This window comes from Rhynchophorus ferrugineus, unplaced genomic scaffold (assembly GCF_030347505.1).
Source record: "Rhynchophorus ferrugineus isolate W39M unplaced genomic scaffold, kcgeb_rfMv2 rfM627, whole genome shotgun sequence".
NCBI lineage: Eukaryota > Metazoa > Arthropoda > Insecta > Coleoptera > Curculionidae > Rhynchophorus > Rhynchophorus ferrugineus.
This window is the reverse complement of record NW_027473204.1, coordinates 1-12,709: the sequence shown is the minus strand read 5'-3', so window position 1 is coordinate 12,709 and position 12,709 is coordinate 1. Positions and strand designations below refer to the sequence as shown.

The 12,709-nt window shown below is 41.9% G+C and overlaps 2 non-coding genes across 2 annotated transcripts; both read left to right on the top strand.

Annotated features, from left to right (window-relative positions):
- The first annotated feature begins 9,547 nt into the window (after window positions 1–9,547).
- LOC143206280 (small subunit ribosomal RNA) lies at window positions 9,548–11,537 on the top strand. Its single transcript, XR_013008264.1, has one exon. It is a non-coding gene; the product is annotated as a small subunit ribosomal RNA (ribosomal RNA).
- A 709-nt stretch (window positions 11,538–12,246) lies between these two features.
- Window positions 12,247–12,402, top strand: LOC143206279 (5.8S ribosomal RNA). Its single transcript, XR_013008263.1, has one exon. It is a non-coding gene; the product is annotated as a 5.8S ribosomal RNA (ribosomal RNA).
- Window positions 12,403–12,709: the final 307 nt, after the last annotated feature.

The following is a 12,709-nucleotide window of genomic DNA, read 5'->3' as shown; positions in this document are numbered from 1 at the left end:
TATTTCGACTTAATTGTTGTTTAATAAAACGATAATTATTGGTATTGGAATGTCTCTTAATTTATCTTACACACCCAAAAAACAATCTTTAAAGTACTTAAACTGTTTATTAGAATATTTTAAATAATTAGTAAGTGCAAGTCATAATATGAGTTTTAATTTTAAGTTCTTTTTTTGTTTTATTATTTTGGTGGTCCTGAAAAGGACCGATAGTTAAAAGGTTTTTGTACGACACAAAAACCCTAAGGCTCATGTAACTTATTTGGTTTTACTATCTGTTTTTTTCGGTAACAATACGGCCTGGATGTTTGGTAGAACGCCGCCCTGGGCTATAGTAACACCGGAGAGGAGTTTGTTCAGTTCTTCGTCATTTCTGATGGCCAATTGTAAATGCCTAGGGATAATCCTTGTTTTCTTGTTGTCTCTAGCGGCGTTACCTGCCAACTCGAGAACTTCGGCCGCCAAATATTCCATTACGGCAGCTAAGTAGACGGGAGCACCGGCCCCTACGCGTTCGGCATAATTTCCTTTCCTTAAAAGCCGGTGAATACGGCCAACAGGAAATTGTAATCCCGCTCGGTTGGAACGAGATTTCGCCTTTCCCTTCACTTTTCCACCCTTACCACGTCCAGACATTGTATTGCTAACTTTTTTAAACTAAAAATAACCGAAAAACTAATGGCGACAACGCTCACGTCCTTTCGACAACGAATGAACAACTGGCAGTGAACTGTCCAGCGAATAGCTTTTATTCGGCAACTTCTCAAAACACTAGTACGTTTCCTACTCGACCAATCAGAGCTTTCTACGACATAACGCCAAGAATGGGCGGAGCTTAGAAGTGTAGCGTCATTTATCAAATAATTAAACGACTATAGGTATATTTCGGTTTAGTCTTTTATCTTTTGCTGTATGGGTAGGTCGCGAATCTCATTCGTTTAAAATGCCACCGAAGACAAGCGGTAAAGCGGCAAAAAAGGCTGGAAAAGCCCAGAAAAACATTTCTAAGAGCGATAAGAAAAAAAAGCGTAGGAGGAAGGAAAGCTACGCGATTTACATATACAAAGTTTTAAAGCAGGTTCATCCCGATACGGGTATTTCCAGCAAGGCCATGTCGATTATGAATTCTTTCGTGAACGATATATTCGAAAGGATAGCCGCCGAAGCGTCGCGCCTCGCCCATTACAATAAAAGATCGACCATCACGAGCAGAGAAATCCAAACCGCCGTTAGGTTATTGTTACCCGGTGAATTGGCTAAGCATGCCGTTAGCGAAGGTACCAAAGCTGTCACTAAATATACCAGTTCTAAGTAAACGAAATATATTATTTTGAAGGTGATCATAATAATATGAAGGGTGGAAAACGGCTCTTTTCAGAGCCCCAAAATGTTTAAAGAAGAAAAAAAGAAATAAACTATTGTTAAGAAGATAGGATATATACGAAGTCAAATAAATTAAAATATAGTAATCGTTCATAAAAATGTTAAAATATCCAGAAAAAAATATTTTATTTTATATATTCATTCCTTTACGGTAACATAATAACAGTATATGTGATACCCCTTTCTTATCGTGATATAAACTTCAAGTCAATCCAGCAGGTGTTCACACCTTATTACTAAGGATTCCTCAATATTCACAATATATTTGTGAGCATAATATTCTAAATTCAATTCACAAATATTATAACTAAAGCGTCATATAAACGGAAAAAATATCAATGTCTCTTTTTTCTAATAGAAGTTGGTGGTTCTGAGAAGAACCTTTTTTTTTCATATAAATACAAAAAACGACCTTAATATAGGACAGCCGTAGCATTTATGCACGTTCGCCTCTAATGCGTCTGGCTAATTGAATGTCCTTAGGCATGATAGTTACTCGTTTAGCATGGATCGCACACAAATTGGTGTCTTCAAAGAGACCAACCAAATAGGCCTCGCTAGCTTCTTGCAAAGCCATCACTGCCGAACTTTGGAAACGTAAATCGGTCTTGAAATCCTGAGCGATTTCGCGAACCAATCGTTGGAAAGGCAATTTCCTAATCAATAATTCGGTACTCTTCTGATAGCGTCGGATTTCTCTTAGAGCGACCGTACCGGGTCTGTAACGATGCGGTTTTTTAACACCACCGGTAGCGGGAGCGCTTTTCCTGGCTGCTTTAGTAGCCAATTGTTTTCTGGGAGCCTTACCTCCGGTTGATTTTCGAGCAGTTTGCTTGGTACGAGCCATCGTCTAAACGGGTCTGACTTCAAACGTGTAGGAAGAATTACAAGCGCAAGCACCAACGAACTTTTGGAAACTGATCGAAGGTGTCAAAGAAATCTCCCTTTTTAATAATGTGTGAAGATATTCTGATTGGTCCGGCTAGCATCTGTGGGCGGGACCCGATTCGAACTCAACAAAACCCATGGTAGGATTTGAAATTGAAATAGTTACCCGTAGTATTCGAGGTGTACGCTGCACAATTCGATTATAAATTTGCTTTCTTTTAATACTAAATTGAATAAATCATGACGGGCAGAGGTAAAGGTGGTAAAGGTTTGGGAAAAGGAGGCGCTAAGCGGCATCGTAAAGTGCTTCGTGATAATATCCAAGGTATTACGAAACCCGCCATCAGAAGATTGGCTAGGCGGGGTGGAGTTAAACGTATATCCGGTCTAATTTATGAAGAAACCAGAGGTGTATTAAAAGTATTTTTGGAAAACGTTATCAGAGACGCCGTCACTTATACCGAACACGCCAAAAGGAAAACCGTTACTGCCATGGATGTAGTATACGCCCTCAAACGCCAAGGACGAACCCTATACGGATTTGGCGGTTAAATAAAGTATTATATATGCTGACCAATTAAAACAGAACAACGTATCTATTCAACTAAAGAAAACAACGGTTCTTTTCAGAGCCACAAATTTACTAGCATAAAAAAAGAAATTTATTATTCGAAAATGGACTAAGATGACGTTAAATTTTATTAAATATCTGCTCCTTTCATCTAAGATTTACTTGTAAAGTAACAAATATACTGCATTATAATAGACGATCGTAATATAAAAAGATAGATAAAGTTTAAAATAAGATTTCATAATAAATGTTAGGTTAATGACAAGAATGTAAATGATGGTGAACAATCGAATACCGAATCTTCGTTGAAGCTTTAATATAGTTTTCCTTTAGAGAGAAAATACTCCGAGATAAACTTCGCGTCGATGAGCTTGGAGAATCCTTAAGATTTCAAAGAAGGTACGGTAGTTCTACGCACGTATGTATGGAGATCGCGTTCCATGTATTTATTGACTTTAGATAACTATTTATGAAAACAGATTTCAACTAAAGAAGCAAAATATACTATAATATATATGAGCATTGTATCGATACAGAAGGGTTTGACACGATATTCTTATAGACGTCTCGATATCGTTGCTCACCCGATACGTTCGATTGTAACCCAGAGTTCGGATGGTGTTAAGAAACCGTTAAATAAGAAGTATATTAGTATAGGATCGGTTAATTTTCATGTCATTGTTTTCTTACAGTTAATTCGACAACGGTACGTTTCGATATAGATTCGTTTTGGACAACGAACAATCTGTACCGCATCAATTAGGAATAATATGTCTCGTTTCTCCAATAATAGCATTAGATCTGTACGGAATTGCATTTATATCAAAAGACGATATATCGGGGGACGTAGATTTGAAAAGATATATTTTCATAGTTATAACCGAAAGTCTATAACTCGAATGTAAATTGGTAGTTTCGACGGAATCGAGAGCAACGCTTGATTTTGTGCTTCCTTCTAAGACGATAGTCAACGTAAAATTTATTGGTAAAGTTTGCTACTTCTACTACGTTTTATCTTTTAACGCCTCGAACATAAATCGTATGATATTCTAAAGGATTTATGTATTTAATATGAGAAATAAGTAAACGGTTCCAAGCTCGATGAACGTTTCGACGAAGCCGGAATATGGAACGTCGTTCGCGCTCGACCGTTCAGTCCTCCGTTCGGCTCATATCATATAGGGTACGCATTAAATGAGAGCGACCGCCAGACAGTTAAAATACGCGAACGAGAAGCATACGCACGTACGTAACTTTGTCAAACGAATCGTGATTAGAACGTTCTTATAAGAAAATTAAGAAATTATATCAGAATGTCGGACGTCGATATTAGCGGACAAGCGGTTTCTCCTTCGTCGAATCAAGGGAGTGGAGGAAATTCCGCCGCCGTTGTTAACGCATCGTCAACAGGCACACCGGCCGGGTCGAATTCATCTTCGGTGTCGGCTACGGGAGCCGCATCAGCTACAGCCGGTAGCGCAGGTTCGTCTGCAGGAGGGAAGAAAGAAAAATCCACTTCGAGCAAGGCGAAGAGTTCTAAATCGAAAGTTAGTCATCCTCCGATCGCTGATATGGTAACGAGTGCAATTAAAGGATTGAAAGAGAAAGGCGGAACTTCCTTCAGAGCTATTAAAAAATACATAGCGGCCAATTACAAAGTGGATGCTGACAAATTATCGCCCTTTATAAAGAAATATATAAAGACGTGGATCGCTTCGGGTGTTTTGGTACAAACGAAGGGCAAAGGAGCTTCCGGATCATTTAAATTAGCGGCTTCGGCACGTAAAGCAGGAGGTACGACAGCCGCAGGTACGAAGAAAAGAAAAACGGCCACTGCCAAAACCGGACAGAAAAATAAACGAAAACCAGTAGGAGGTGCCGCGACAGCTACGACAGCCGGTGGTAAAAAAGCGTCTGCCAAAAAAACCTCAGAGAAAACGGAAAAAAAGACGACCGCCGCCTCCGCCTCAACTAAGAAAACCACAGCTAAAAGTAAGAAAGGTGAATCTGCAACTTTGGCCGAGAAAAAAGCTTCTGCCAAAAAAGCCGTCGAAAAGAAAACAGGAAAGAAATCTACCGCCGCCACGACTACGTCCGCTTCCAATGCCGCCGCTAATAGTTCATCTTCGAAAGCAGCAAAAAGCAACACGGCCGCAAGATCCCCGAAATCGCCTTCCAAAGCGAAAAAATCTAATAAAGCCGGACCTACGAAAAAGCCCAAGGCGCCTAAACCGAAAAGTGCTAAGACGACGACCTCAACTGTTCGTGTTGCCGCTGGTGAAGGTGCGAAAACTAAAAAACCAGTATCACCAAAGAAAAAGAAATAAAACTATTTCTACTACGTATGACGATATATTAAACAGGCGACACATTTCATCGTCAGATCAAGAAGACACGGAGTTGAAAATTACAAATATCCCGACACTCCTGGACGTGCTACGACTTCCCTAAAAAATACGTTCGTCCAAGACCGTATTTTTTTAATAGAAAAAAAACGGTTCTTTTCAGAACCACAATATAACTTTATAAAAGAAAGAATATTTATATAATTTATTTATTATCTTATTATTACTTAAATGATTATTTTCTAGATAGAGCCGTAACTAATTAGGGAACCGATCGATCGATACTCTAAAACAGTAATAAAGGAATATTCAGTACAGATCAGATTATTTATAAATTTTCTAGTTAATATTTATTCTTTAATAAGAACGCGTATTCTAACTTCTTTTTTATACGATTTTGTTGGCCCTGAAAAGGACCGATATTAAAGGGCGTATGCAAAACTTTAAACGGTTTGCGTTATCTATTTGGTTTTGCTGTCTGTCTTTTTAGGCAATAATACTGCTTGAATGTTAGGCAAGACGCCGCCCTGGGCAATAGTAACGCCAGATAACAGTTTATTCAATTCCTCGTCGTTTCTGATGGCCAATTGTAAATGCCTAGGGATAATCCTTGTTTTCTTGTTGTCTCTAGCGGCGTTACCCGCCAACTCGAGAACTTCGGCCGCCAGATATTCCATTACGGCAGCTAAGTAAACGGGAGCACCGGCCCCTACGCGTTCGGCATAATTTCCTTTCCTTAGAAGTCGGTGAATACGACCGACAGGAAATTGTAATCCCGCACGATTGGAACGAGACTTCGCCTTTCCCTTCACTTTTCCGCCTTTACCACGTCCGGACATGTTAATCTCGATCGTTGTTAGATACTGCTCACCTTTAAATCAAAAACGGTACTGGAAATTTCTTACAGATCGGCCTGGAATTTTGTCCGCGAGCCAAACTCGTTATATCATACGCGACCAATCAGACTCTAACTCGGGCTATGGGCGGGGCTTAGAAGTGTTCCTTCGAATGTTATAAGTTCTAGAATTAAAGGCATTTTTTTAGTTAAGTACTCTTTGAGGTACGTGAGACGTCGGGATTTTTATTTCGAAATGCCACCGAAGACAAGCGGTAAGGCGGCCAAGAAAGCCGGAAAAGCCCAGAAAAATATCTCTAAGAGCGACAAGAAAAAGAAGCGCAGGAGGAAGGAAAGCTATGCGATTTACATATACAAAGTTTTAAAGCAGGTTCATCCCGATACGGGTATCTCCAGCAAGGCCATGTCGATCATGAATTCTTTCGTGAACGATATATTCGAAAGGATAGCCGCCGAAGCGTCGCGTCTCGCCCATTACAATAAGAGATCAACGATCACGAGCAGAGAAATCCAAACCGCCGTTAGGTTATTGTTACCCGGTGAGTTGGCTAAGCACGCCGTTAGCGAAGGTACCAAAGCAGTCACCAAATATACCAGTTCTAAGTAAATTAATTCACATACCTATGTGTGTTTCAATATACTACTTACCTGCAAAATCGGTTCTTTTCAGAACCACAATTGGATATACATTTTAAAAAATGAAATGTTAAACAGTAGCTGACATTTTATAAAAACAGAATTTTCAGATATATATATATATATTGTAGTTATTGTATTGAATTATATTATATCATTATAATCTGTTATATAGTAAGTATATAGAATAAGTTTTGTAAAAATGGTACGGCCCGAGATTGTTATTTAAAAATAAGGTAAAGTATTTCTGGAGTGACTTCGAAAATATGTGTATTCATTTTTATTACGTTTATGACTATATGATAATTAATTTATTTTTCCTAACTGTGGCTAATTGTGGATTGTGGCTAATTTCTACACGATAAGTATTAATCACGGGAACGTCTCGAAATGAACAAATAGGAACTGTAATTAATCAAGAATTTAGAATGGAACTATCGTCCTAATATAATGAGGATCGTCAAAGAGAAGATACTTTTTTTTTCGTTTACTAGGTTGACCTTGCTTGGGGACAGTGGAACTCAGTGGAAAATCGCTGATGGTGGGTGAGGAGGATAGGCCTGTGGTCAGAATCGATATCTTGGAGTACTTGCAGGTCAGAGGCTTGATTCGAATTTTGATAGATAAAAAAGTCAATTATTGTCGGTCGATTGGAGGAGTAGTGAGTTGGTTCGCTTGGAGCAATAAGCCCAAGTTCCAACTCATCTATTATCCCGGCCGATAGTAATTCTTCCAATAGCTGTGTGGTTGATGGCGTTGAAAATGGCCTGAAAATCTCCTTGGTCATCTGAATATGTTCCGAAGAGTATTTCGCCAATGGAGATCGGGTTCGTGTTCTAGTGGAATCCAGACCAGCCAGACGACTGTTATCTTGAGTTCCCCGTACATGAGTGGGGGGGAGGAATTGGTCTTTTGGGTTTGGTTGTTTTTGGAGTAGGTCGGCACTTGCATCCCGAGTAATTTGCGGTGTATGGTTCTCAACAGTTGGTGCATTTCGGCGGGGAATTTCTGTCTTTGGGACTTGACGTAGGCCGGAGTGGCTTTACAGTTGGCCGATGAATGACCGTAGAATTGGCAGTTAAAACGTTGAACGCGCCTGCCGTTGCCGCGCTGGGCTTGGACTTTTACCACCTGATTCATTAGGCGGTCGACCGCGAAGATACGGCGTTCCTCTCGAGGAACCGACCAACATGGATTGGATTGAAACCGAGCTTCATGAGCGCGGTTCGGACTTCGAGTTACCATTACGTCGAGAGAGAAATATAATATATTAGCTGACCCCGCAGACACTCCGTACCCTGTACTCAATGGATAAATAAAGGATTCATTCTATCAAATTCTTCGTTCAAATCACTTTCGAATCATCCTTAGGAACATTCTGATATCGGAAAACCTTATCCGTAGTCGATAAACGATATCTAACGGATGAATTATAGAAAATGGCCAATAAGCGGCAAATATCCGATCGTAAGGGTGCACCATCGTTTCGGCGAATCATTCTTTTGGAATCTTACGTTCTACAAGCAAAACATTTATTCATAGGTATATACCGATAATAACGAACGGGCCGACGTAACAACCTAAAATGTCCTGAAATACGTGAGAACAGTTTTACTCCGATCGCCGTATCGATATGTGACAGTATCCATCCTATGAAGGATCTTTACATTCTACTAGCATAATTTTATGGATCGGAATTTTCCGACTTTTAAAGAACGTGATCGGCAGTCTAGAAACGGCCTGAGGACGTATTAACACGAGAGGTTAAAATTATTGCTTTAGAAGTTCACGTTGTCTAAAGCTAAAGTTTATTCATCGGAACATTCCGATAATAACGAGAACGGGCAGACGTAAAAACGAAAAATTTGCGCAACGTCCGTATAAACGATCTGTTCTAAAACACCCATACATTTCCGATAGCTGGCGAGAGACCCGCGCTTAAATCGTGTGCGCTTCTACGTGGGGCGATACGAGAGACGGATACGACGGGTCGGGTCGACCGGCGCTGTGACACTTTTACCGAGTGGCTTTTGATCAGCGAAGGTGGTATTACATATTATATGTTAATATATAAGATCCGAACCGTATTTTTTTATTTATCTAAATAAAAAGCGTATTTCGTCGTGTTATTATATATTCGTAACGCTCTCGCGATTTTGTATCGTCGTTTCGTTGTTCTTCCTGGTCGGTTTTTTTTCGATATATCGGGAAGCGTACGACGACGACGACGGTATCACTGCGAGATCGCGAATTCGGCGGGAACATTCGGCTTCGTTAGAAGAAGATGATCCACGATTCATATGCGATTGGAATTATTATTTTTATGGACGTATCGGTTTTTCATCGGAACGTTCATAAAACAGCAACACATTTTGCGATAGCTCTCTGCTCTCCGAGCGAGAGAATAAAATAAAAAATCACGAAACGTTTCTCGTACGAGGTTTCCTTGTCGCTTTATATATTTCTATCTAGCGAAGGGTTCGGAGAGAATGTTTTTCGAGGTCTTATAAACGCCGAACGATATTTTGCGGCATCCAATTTTCGACGTAGTCGACGATCGTCGTCGATAATCGAGATAATTGGGTGCCTAGTCGATCGGTTGTGTATAAAAAAAACAAAAGATGTGTCTAAGATGATGATATCGTTTTGTTTTATTAGACAACTAATATTAAAATGTAAGAGCGTGGCGCCTCGGACCGGTTTTTCCGTCGTCTAGGCGCGCTATCATGCACCTCCTTTTTATTAGTCGTCGATATATATTATATATCGTCGTCTTACGCACACGTTTCTTTATAAGTCAAACTTATAAAATAAACTGTGTCTGTATTTGTTTTATCTGCTTCGTGTCGATAAAATAATAAGAACAGTTCCCTGGTTGATCCTGCCAGTAGTCATATGCTTGTCTCAAAGATTAAGCCATGCATGTCTCAGTACATACCGAATTAAGGTGAAACCGCGAAAGGCTCATTAAATCAGTTATGGTTCCTTAGATCGTACCCACAATTACTTGGATAACTGTGGTAATTCTAGAGCTAATACATGCAAACAGAGCTCCGACCAGAGATGGAAGGAGTGCTTTTATTAGATCAAAACCAATCGGTTTCGGGTTCGCGCTCGTCATCGTACAACTTGGTGACTCTGAATAACTTTAAGCTGATCGCACGGTCTCGCACCGGCGACACATCTTTCAAATGTCTGCCTTATCAACTGTCGATGGTAGGTTCTGCGCCTACCATGGTCGTAACGGGTAACGGGGAATCAGGGTTCGATTCCGGAGAGGGAGCCTGAGAAACGGCTACCACATCCAAGGAAGGCAGCAGGCGCGCAAATTACCCACTCCCGGCACGGGGAGGTAGTGACGAAAAATAACGATACGGGACTCATCCGAGGCCCCGTAATCGGAATGAGTACACTCTAAACCCTTTAACGAGGATCAATTGGAGGGCCAGTCTGGTGCCAGCAGCCGCGGTAATTCCAGCTCCAATAGCGTATATTAAAGTTGTTGCGGTTAAAAAGCTCGTAGTCGAATTTGTGTCTCGCGCCGCCGGTTCATCGTTCGCGGTGTTAACTGGCGTGTTTTTCGCGAGACGTCCTGCCGGTGGGCTTAGTCGTGTCGCGTCGCCGTCGCGCGTGCGTTTCGGCGTGCGTGTTGTGCGCGTCGTGGTTACGACGGCCCAACTCAATCCTGCCGCGGTGCTCTTTACTGAGTGTCGAGGTGGGCCGGCACGTTTACTTTGAACAAATTAGAGTGCTCAAAGCAGGCTAAAATTTCGCCTGAATACTGTATGCATGGAATAATGGAATAGGACCTCGGTTCTATTTTGTTGGTTTTCGGAACCCCGAGGTAATGATTAATAGGAACGGATGGGGGCATTCGTATTGCGACGTTAGAGGTGAAATTCTTGGATCGTCGCAAGACGAACAGAAGCGAAAGCATTTGCCAAAAACGCTTTCATTGATCAAGAACGAAAGTTAGAGGTTCGAAGGCGATCAGATACCGCCCTAGTTCTAACCTTAAACGATGCCAGCTAGCGATCCGTCGACGTTCCCTAATATGACTCGACGGGGCAGCTTCCGGGAAACCAAAGCTTTTGGGTTCCGGGGGAAGTATGGTTGCAAAGCTGAAACTTAAAGGAATTGACGGAAGGGCACCACCAGGAGTGGAGCCTGCGGCTTAATTTGACTCAACACGGGAAACCTCACCAGGCCCGGACACCGGAAGGATTGACAGATTGAGAGCTCTTTCTTGATTCGGTGGGTGGTGGTGCATGGCCGTTCTTAGTTGGTGGAGCGATTTGTCTGGTTAATTCCGATAACGAACGAGACTCTAGCCTGCTAACTAGGCGCTTTTTGACATCCTAAAGGCCCGCCGGCCGCGTTGCTTTCGGGTTTCGCGGTTCGTGCGCGGTTTTTACTGTCGGCGTACAAACTATTCTTCTTAGAGGGACAGGCGGCTTCTAGCCGCACGAGATTGAGCAATAACAGGTCTGTGATGCCCTTAGATGTTCTGGGCCGCACGCGCGCTACACTGAAGGAATCAGCGTGTCTTCCCTGGCCGAGCGGCCCGGGTAACCCGCTGAACCTCCTTCGTGCTAGGGATTGGGGCTTGCAATTGTTCCCCATGAACGAGGAATTCCCAGTAAGCGCGAGTCATAAGCTCGCGTTGATTACGTCCCTGCCCTTTGTACACACCGCCCGTCGCTACTACCGATTGAATGATTTAGTGAGGTCTTCGGATCGACACGCGATGGCGTTTCGGCGTCGTCGATGTGTAGGAAAAGATGACCAAACTTGATCATTTAGAGGAAGTAAAAGTCGTAACAAGGTTTCCGTAGGTGAACCTGCGGAAGGATCATTACAGTGTGTTGTTATGCCTATATATATATAATAGGTAAACGTACAAGTCTGTAAAAATCATTGTCGAACGTTAAAGAGCCATCTACGAAGTTCGGAAGTTCCGATCGAATTTCGACGTCGTCAACGTAGCTGTTTTCGGGTACCTATAATATATGGTTTTAAAAGATGTACGCCCGAAAGCGGAGATATATACGATGAAGATGTTGTTATATAGGACGACGAGTAATAATCGTCGGCCTACGACGGATTTCGTTATAAATGGACAAATCGAGCGCAAAATAAAACGATTTTGCCAATTATATTTCTAATCGACGTTTCGATCCTCATATCGACGAACATATACGATGATCGGTAATGTGATTAGTTTACGAAAATCTTATCACCCTTCGTTTGTTTCATTCCAAAAGGGTGAGATTTAGTTTACGAAAATATTGCCAAACTATGATCAGCGTATGCTCTTTTGTTGTCGTACGAGGTGAGACGACGAAAATTTACAACGAACGTCACCATTTCGAGTAGTCTGTCTCCGCTCCTCTCGTTGTGTGTAGTGGAGAAGACGAAAATAAACCGTAAGAGCGTTTTTAAAGTCGACGGCGGCTGCGAAAGGGGCGCAAGCGCTGTCTATGACGTGAGCGCGCGTCGTCGTCGTCGTCGTCGTCTTATAATAGAAACGTTTCGATATGCGTTTAAAACCTAACTTAAAAAAAGATTACCCTAAACGGTGGATCACTTGGCTCGTGGGTCGATGAAGAACGCAGCTAATTGCGCGTCAACTTGTGAACTGCAGGACACATGAACATCGACATTTCGAACGCACATTGCGGTCCTGGGAATCTCATACCCGGACCACTCCTGGCTGAGGGTCGTATCTCATTTCAAGACTGCTCGGATTTTCTTTGATCTTCGCGATCGACGAGAAATGTCTGAGCGTGCTGAGCGTATAAGCGCGATTCGATCGCGACGTTCTAAAACGTGACAGCGGACCCGTACGTGTGACCTAACTCTCTCGTACGGGTCGTACGAATATGAAAGGGATGAGACGTGTTTAAAACGGTCGTTCGCACGTTTTTGTGATAAACGTAGCGCGCACCATTAATACGATCGTCGTATCCGATAAAATTAGTTTTTAATCGACGTCGGATCGTAGGTGCGTTGTCTCTCGAATACGAGGGA